At 40.9% G+C, this 9,485-nt stretch overlaps 1 pseudogene; it reads left to right on the forward strand.

Annotated features, from left to right (window-relative positions):
• Positions 1 to 845: 845 nt before the first annotated feature.
• On the forward strand, positions 846 to 8,966 carry LOC142258715 (uncharacterized; annotated as a pseudogene).
• The last annotated feature ends 519 nt before the right edge of the window (positions 8,967 to 9,485 follow it).

Genomic DNA, 9,485 nt, shown 5'->3' on the forward strand with positions numbered 1-9,485 from the left:
TATGAAAAATGGGAGGACCCCATGTTATTTTTTTTACCCCCAGCCCCCCCCCCAACAATAAAAAACAGCTAACCAAGCTGGCTATATTGTTATTTCTTTCTATGTATTCTGTTCTTTCTTAGTATCTAATCTATATGTTCTTATTATCTATCTATCTATCCATCTAGCTATTATTTCTATTTTTTACTATCTAACATGTATTCTAGCTATCTATCCGTTATCCTTTCCTATCATATTTCGTTTCTCCTTCAAAGAAACGCACTAAAAACGCACCTGTATTACAAGCGTTTTTGGGACATTTCCAGGCTCACTCTGACAAGGTGCAGTTTTGGTTGCAGTTTGTGTGCAGAAAAAAACTGCAGCGTGCGCATGTAGCCTTATATGACAATACAGCACAGAATAGCTTACAAAAAAATGTTGCTCTTATGTCGGACAACTCCTTTAAAGAAAAAAAAATTCAATAAAACTAATGTACCTCAAAAAGAAAGCTTTCAAAAATACAACAATGTTGACTAAAACAATTATAAAATGATAGAAAAATAAGCATTAGGGCGTCCAAATTGTGAAGAGAAAACAATGAAGGAAATCCCAATGTCATAATGTACCACACTAAGTGGACCCTGCCACGTCTGCTTCTATCCCTGCTGAACTGACTCTGGGGCCGCACGGGCGATATAAGAGGCGTAGAGGCCATGCATGGATTGGTCTCAGGTGTCATATGGCCTTGGTAGCAGAAGCGTCCATCTAGAACCTTCCACATGACTTTTCCTTCTGTCCGTGACTTTTACATTATTTATTTTACAGCTTTGAAATTCAGGGAAAAGATATGCAGAACGCTGCAGACACAATGGAAAAAGGAGAAATGGATGTGCGGAGTGATGAGTGGAGTAGAGACCTTTCCACAGGTAACCTTCCTCAGTGAAGAGTCACCATTAAATAACAAGAAGAACAGACACATTCCCAGCTGCAAGGAGAAAATAAAGTTACATTTTCCCTGCTGCCGCTCGTATACAGTCACCGATGCACTGCGGGAAACAGTAACACTTACCGCTCACAGGCTGTCAGCCAAGGAACAAGAGGGTTGATTACTGTGCATTCACTATATAGTGAGTGGTGACTGTTACAGCCTCTCCCACTGTGCTGGTGACTGGAAGTGAATAGCTGCTGGGAGAGTGTAATTGCATTTTCTCCTTGCAGACACTGTCACAATTTCTCCTCTGTCTTGTACGCAGTGAGTGACAATTTTGCCTCTCTATGGAATCAGTGTTGTGCCAAGCTGGTCGTTTGTTGAGCGACAGCTCAACTATCCAATCTGAAACTGGGAGGTGCTTGGTTTCTTCAGGGGTTCCCTGTTCTGAGTGATTGATCAGTTACTTAGCTGAGTAGTTAGTCCCAAAACCAGGGTATCACGGAGGTGCCGGGGTAACTGGAGAAGGGACCCCCCCGAAACAGGCCCTCAGTCTAGGGACTTTGTGCTGTCTCTTATCCCAGGGGTAGGCTTGATGGTATCCAGGTCTGGGCCGCCAGCGTAACACTAACTCCTGTCCAAGCTCTGATCTAACACCCCCACCCCCCACCCCACTTACCGGGAAAGGAGATGCAAACCCCGCCATAAAGACCGGAATCACAGGAGCATAAACTGAAGGTATCATTTGCAGTAACAAGTAATATCTCAAACCTTAAATAGGGAGAACACAGCTGAATAGAAATTAGCCCCCTGAGTCTCAAGGAACCAAAAACCACTCCATAGAAATTGAAAACAGTGTAAAAGATTCAGCTGAAGCTGAGCAACTAGTTTCAGGTTGCTTGTGAACAGAGTCCGACGCCACCGCGGCTCCTTGCGAATGTGTGCCTCGGTTATCTGTGCTGTGTTCTGATCTATAGCTGCCAGACCTTGGACCTCCTCTGACCATCCATTTGCCCATATCCGCTATCCTCCTGATATTCTGACCCCAGAGCTGACTACGCCTTTGTCTTTCCCCTTAGTTCACGGCATGCTCTCTTTGTATCTGACCCCGGAACGTTTGATAACCCTGCCTCACGGCTTGTCCGTGCAGTGACTAGTGTCACACACTGTTCTAATAAACCAGATAGATATTTAAATGCTAGGTACTCAGATTACCACTATATCTGCAGGTAAATAGTGTTTTTGTAGCTGCCAGGTTTTCTTTTAACTCCTTTTCGATATGTAACATATTATTACATCCTATTGCTTCTTGCGGCTCAGAAGCTGAGTCTCCATTATTGCCAGCAGATGATGTCTATTCAGTGGAGGTAAGCTTCACCCACTGCTGTTAACTTTTCGACAGCAGCATTTGCAGCTCGCAGCCTATGGGGTACAATGTTCCAAATATCCAACGCCCCCAGCAACATTTATCATTGGGTGCATATGGGTTGCCATAATAGCTGGGGGGTCTTCTAAAGACCCCTTGCCCTATATAAGGGTACTCCTATGATCTCCACACCTAGATACGTTACTTCAGTGGTGTAGATTTCAAAATGAGATAATTTATGGGGTGTTCCACTGTTTAGGCACATCAAGGGCTTTACAAACGTGACATGGCATCCTCTAGTTCAGCTAATTTTGTTCTCCAAAAGTCAAATTGTGCTCCTTCCCTTCCGAGTCCTGCCGTGGACCCAAGCAATAGTTTTACAGCATATATGGGGGTATCAGCGTACACATGAGAAATTGCACAACAGAATTATATGGTCCATTTTCTCATCTTACCCTTGGGAAAATGAAAATTTGTGGTTAAAGCAACACTTTTGTGGGAAAAATTAAAATCTTTTTTTTCCTACCACATTTCTTTCATTTCTGTGACGCATCTAAAGTGTACTTTGGCATTGCATTACTGCTGTAGGAATATTACAAAAAAGGGATAAATACATTGCTAATGTGAAAAATGAGTAAAAAGACATAGGTATTGCATTACTGTTTCAGAGATATTTGCAAAGAGAGATTCTTAGCTTATGTCTTGGCCAATCCATGTGAGCCCGATAACTTTGACAAGGTGATCTCATTATATTGGGAACCTAACCTTAAATGTTTCTGTGTGATTAAAAATCTGCATGTCTGCCTTCTGGCTAAATAAGATGGTGGACACACCCTGGCTATAGGGCAGAGTGCTTGGTCAGGTGCTTGTCAAGGTTATCGGGCTCACATGGATTGGTCAATACATAAACTAAAAAATTGTTTAAAAGAACTGAAGTCCTCATTGGTTGATACCTTTTTAATGGCTAACTGAAAAGATGGAACTAAAGACACTTCTGAAGAAACGTGCACAACTGGACAGTGACATATTTTTCTTATCCAAATGCAAAAAGGAGAATCTGATCCCCAAAGGACTCTGGATTACAAACCCAATTCTACATACCTAAAATACCCATTATGCAAAAAACCTTTGTCACAGGACTTCTGAGAGACTAAGGAACCACCTTTTGCATGTCTTCTACAGCATCAAGAGTAAAATCCAGAGGGAATTTGAAACACAAAGGAAGACGCTTCCAGAAAGCACAGAGCAAAAAGGACAACAATACTACTACAGACTACGAACTCTTCTGATCCACAACAAGGAAAAGAAACTACATTGACTGCGCCTCAATTCTGGACTTAATACAAACAGGTTGAGAACAAAGCCAAAACCTAACAACTTGGACAACCACTCCATTCAAGACACAAAAGGATCTGTTTTATCAATCTCTGGGATTATAAAGCTGTGCTTTCTAGGGGACTCTCATTTTGTCCTACTAAAGCTCTAGACAAAACTGAACTCTGCAGTGACATGGAAGATTTCTTCAGGAGACTACGTCTGAGGGAATATTTTAACGATGCAGATGTTTGAGAATCCACCCAGACTAAAGGAAGACTGATCTTGACAACCAGGAAAATGTCAGATTGGACACCTCCACCAGGACGCAACCTTCATTTGGATAACTATATAGACACTTTCAGACATTTGGTAAAATCCACTATCCAGATATAGCAACATGTGAATCCACTATCCTAGACACACACGGGAGGCAACCATCCAACATCAGTGCCCAGGAGAGAAAGTCCATAAAATCTTTGAAAACCAACAAAGAAATCATCATTAAACCTGCAGAAAAAGGGGGTGCAATAGTCATGATGAACAAATCAGACTACATGAATGAAGCAGACAACTGATGGACACACGCTACTATAAAAAATTGGAGTCTGACCCTACACAGGACTATTACAAGGAACTTAACAAGTTGGTCTCTTGTCTGCCTGACATATCCTCAACAGCTGATGAACTGATACCGGTAAGTCCAAGAATAGGCACATTCTACATGCTTCCCAAAATTCACAAATCTGGAAACCCAGGAAGACCCATCATTTCATGTGTGGGCACTCTCACTGAACAAGTCTCTGGATGGGTAGAGGGTATCCTTAAACCCTTGGTAAGGGATACAACCAGCTACATCCAGGACACTACTGACCTATTGAAAAAACTATCAGCAATAGGTTCTCTACCAGAGGGAACCATCCTTGCAGCCATGGATGTGGAATCCTTGTACTCTAATATTCCACACCAGGATGGATTGAATGCCTGCAAAGTCTTCCTGGAAAATACAGGAACTGATGCCGATTCTGTAGTGAAGCTTACAAAATTCATCCTCACCCATAATTACTTTGCATTTGACAATAACGTATAGCTACAGGAGACTGGGACTGCAATGGGAAGCAAAATGGCACCACAATATGCAAATCTTTTCATGGCCAAGCTTGAGAGTGACTTTTTATCCTCTTGTCCTATCAGGCCTCTGGCGTACTACTGTTACATTGACGATATTTTAATCATCTGTACAGAGTCTGAGGAGCAGCTGAAGACCTTCCATGAACACTTTAATCCGTTACATCCCACCATCAACCTAACACTCAACTACTCCTGCACTGAAATCAACTTCTTGGACACCATCATTAAACTACGGAACAATGAAATAGAGACATCCCTGTACAAGAAGCCAATTGACCGTCCAACATACCTGAAATGGGACAGTTTTCATCCAAAACACAAACTCTATAGTGTACAGCCAGGTTATCGGGTACAATCGGATATGTTCCAACAGTACAGATAGAGACAATCACCTTGAGGGCCTCAGAAAGACCTTTCTAAATCAAGGCTACCACCCAAGAACATTTGAAAACCAGATTACAAGAGCCACCAGAATATCAAGAAACCATCTCCTACATTATAAAACTAAAGAAAACAACCGGGTCCCTCTTGCAATCACCTACAATCCACATCTGGAGGTGTTAAGAGGAGCTGCACGGAAACTACAACCATTACTGCAAAAGGATGCCCGGTTAAAATCTATCTTTCCAGATCCCCCCCCACTTCTGTGTTTTAGACAACCCCCAAATCTAAGAAGCTTCATTGTCAAAAGCTCCCTGTCCTCTCAAACAGGAACACTTCCCTGCAACCAGAAAAAATGTAAGACCTGTCCATTTATATTGACAACGGACAAGATAAAGATTCCCAGATCACATCAGGACTACAAGATCCCAGGTACCTTCAGCTGCACCACAACCAATGTGGTGTACTTAATTATATGTACCAAATGTCCAACTGGGGGTCTGTATGTAGGGGAGACAGGACAACCACTCAGGACAAGAATGAATTCTCATCGCCACACTATTAGAGAAAAAAGGATAGATCTACCTGTGGCCAAACATTTTTGTAACCTAGACCACAGCATCATGGACATGAAATTGGTGGTATTGAAAGGTAACCTCAAGTCCCAGAGAGAGAGGAGACTATGGGAGTACAAACTTATGATGACCTTTGACACATTCAGAGCAGAAATGAATGTGTCTCATGGATTCTTGTTTTTTTACATCAATTAAGAGATGTGCTCCTCAGTCCATCCGGGGGCATCACAGCCCTGGACCAGACCTCAATCAGAGGTCACTAAAACTTTCACACTGAACTGCAGCAATATTTATGGCCACAACAGTTTGTCCTCTTGCCATAGTGATAGTTCTGCTTCACATAACTTTTTATTTACTGCCCCATTCTATGTCCTGTTGTGTATAAATATGTGACTCTTCAGATTTTGTGTTATATTGAGCCTGAAGAAGAGACCTGAGTAGTCTCGAAAGCTTGCTATTATTACCATCTTTTCAGTTAGCCATTAAAAGGTATCAACCACTGAGAACTTCAGTTCTTTTAAACAATTTTTTTATCTCTACTGGCTAACACGGTACAAAGATATATTTTACCTGTGCATAAACTAAGAATCTCACTTTGCAAATATCTCTAAAGCGGTAATGCAATGCCTGTCGTTTTATTCATTTTTTCTCATTACCTATGTATTAATCCCTTTTTTCTAATATTTCTACAGCAGTAATGCAATGCCAAAGTATCCATATATTATTGAGTGCCACTGGATATGCTTTTGTAGATATGTTTTATTGAATGTCGTTTTGAGCACTTCAAAGGGTGCAGTTTTTAAAATGTCATTTTGGGTGTCTTCTGCCGCATAGGCCTTTTTAAAGTAGAACACTACACACTTTGGAATTTGTATGGATTTATGTGTGTCTGTGTATGTTTGAGGTTATATTATTAAAAGCTTATAACTTCAATTTTATTTATGGCAGATGACGGTACCAGGAGTTCCACACAGAATGCTAAGGGAAGTGAAAGTAACACAGAAGCGAAGCCATATTCATGTTTAGAATGTGGGAAATGTTTTGCTCAGAAATCATATCTTGTTAAACATGAGAGAATTCACACAGGAGAGAAGCCATATTCATGTTCAGAATGTGGGAAATGTTTTGCTCAGAAATCAGACCTTGTTAAACATGAGAGAATTCACACAGGAGAGAAGCCATATTCATGTTCAGAATGTGGGAAATATTTTGCTGAGAAATCAGGTCTTGTTAAACATGAGAGAATTCACACAGGAGAGAAGCCATATTCATGTTCAGAATGTGGGAAATGTTTTGCTCAGAAATCAGACCTTGTTAAACATGAGAGAATTCACACAGGAGAGAAGCCATATTCATGTTCAGAATGTGGGAAATATTTTGCTGAGAAATCATATCTTGTTAAACATGAGAGAATTCACACAGGAGAGAAGCCATATTCATGTTCAGAATGTGGGAAATGTTTTGCTCTGAAATCACATCTCATTACACATGAGAGAATTCACACAGGAGAGAAGCCTTATTCATGTGCAGAATGTGGGAAATGTTTTGCTCTGAAATCACATCTCATTACACATGAGAGAATTCACACAGGAGAGAAGCCATATTCATGTTCAGAATGTGGGAAATGTTTTGCTCAGAAATCAGATCTCAGTACACATGAGAAAATTCACACAGGAGAGAAGCCTTATTCATGTGCAGAATGTGGGAAATGTTTTGCTCTGAAATCACATCTCATTACACATGAGAGAATTCACACAGGAGTGAAGCCATATTCATGTTCAGAATGTGGGAAATGTTTTGCTCAGAAATCAGACCTTGTTAAACATGAGAGAATTCACACAGGAGAGAAGCGATATTCATGTTCAGAATGTGGGAAATATTTTGCTGAGAAATCAGATCTTGTTAAACATGAGAGAATTCACACAGGAGAGAAGCCATATTCATGTTCAGAATGTGGGAAATGTTTTGCTCTGAAATCACATCTCAGTACACATGAGAAAATTCACACAGGAGTGAAGCCATATTCATGTTCAGAATGTGGGAAATGTTTTGCTCTGAAATCACATCTCATTACACATGAGAGAATTCACACAGGAGAGAAGCCATATTCATGTTCAGAATGTGGGAAATGTTTTGCTCTGAAATCACATCTCATTACACATGAGAAAATTCACACAGGAGTGAAGCCATATTCATGTTAAGAATGTGGGAAATGTTTTGCTCTGAAATCACATCTCAGTACACATGAGAAAATTCACACAGGAGTGAAGCCATATTCATGTTCAGAATGTGGGAAATGTTTTGCTTTGAAATCAATTCTTGATAACATTTGAAAATTCACACAGGAGAGAAGCCATATTCATGTTCAGAATGTGGGAAATGTTTTGCTCTGAAATCACATCTCATTACACATGAGAAAATTCACACAGGAGTGAAGCCATATTCATGTTCAGAATGTGGGAAATGTTTTGCTCTGAAATCACATCTCAGTACACATGAGAAAATTCACACAGGAGTGAAGCCATATTCATGTTCAGAATGTGGGAAATGTTTTGCTTTGAAATCAATTCTTGTTAAACATTTGAAAATTCAGACAGGAGAGAAGCCATATTCATGTTCAGAATGTGGGAAATGTTTTGCTCAGAAATCACATCTCATTACACATGAGAAAATTCACACAGGAGTGAAGCCATATTCATGTTCAGAATGTGGGAAATGTTTTGCTCAGAAATCAAATCTTATTACACATGAGAAAATTCACACAGGAGTGAAGCCATAGTCATGAATAGAATCTCTGTTTTAGTATTTATTAATAGACTTTTACTATCTGTTGATAAAGAGTTCATTTTATGTCATTACGGTTGTGTACTTTTTATAATGGTTCATTTACAAATTATTCATCTTTTTACACATTTTTAATTTGGAGAATTTTTGTTTTTGTTATAGCCAAGTTGTACGCATTATTCATCCATTTATATATTGCTTGAATGAGAGCAGAATCCATTTTGTTAAATCTACACTCCATTTTGTCTTTGTGTAATGGTCATGGTACACACGACAGCGACGACGACGTCGCTGCTAAGTCACCATTTTGTGTGATGTAGCAGCGACCTTGATAGCGATGTCGCTGTGTGTGACATCCAGCAACAACCTTGCCTCTGTTGTGAGGTCGCCGGTTGTTGCTGAATGTCCTGGACTATTTTTTTCATCGTTGCTCTCCCGCTGTGAAGCACACATCGCTGTGTGTGACAGTGAGGGAGCAACGAACTGAATGTGCAGGGAGCCGGCTTCTGCGGACGCTGGTGACGAAGGTAAATATCAGGTAACCAAGGTAAGCTCCTTGCTTGGTTACCCGATATTTACCTTGGTTACTAGCGTCCGCCGCCCTCACGCTGCCAGTGCCGGCTCCCTGCACACGTAGCTGGAGTACAGATCGGGTAAATAAGCAAAGCGGTTTGCTTATTAACCCGATGTATACTCTGGCTAGGAGTGCAGGGAGCCAGCTCTAAGCGGTGTGCGCTGGTAACCAAGGTAAATATCGGGTAACCAAGCGCTTGGTTACCCGATATTTACCTTAATTACCAAGTGCAGCATTGCTTCCACGCGTCGCTGCTGGCTGGGGGCTGTGTTGGGAATGTCAGTTATGCTTTGGCTGCTGTGAGGCTCCCTCTTGTGGCTAGGGATGGTTTGGACAGAGAGCAGGTGTGTTGAGCAATGGGCGTTTCCATTGCTAACTTTCTGCTTATTTAACACTAGAACTACTGAGGTAGTCATTTTGACTACTTTGCACCATGTATTTCTATATACAGTT

The sequence above is a fragment of the Anomaloglossus baeobatrachus genome (genome assembly GCF_048569485.1).
Source record: "Anomaloglossus baeobatrachus isolate aAnoBae1 chromosome 3 unlocalized genomic scaffold, aAnoBae1.hap1 SUPER_3_unloc_2, whole genome shotgun sequence".
NCBI classification, from domain to species: Eukaryota; Metazoa; Chordata; class Amphibia; order Anura; family Aromobatidae; genus Anomaloglossus; species Anomaloglossus baeobatrachus.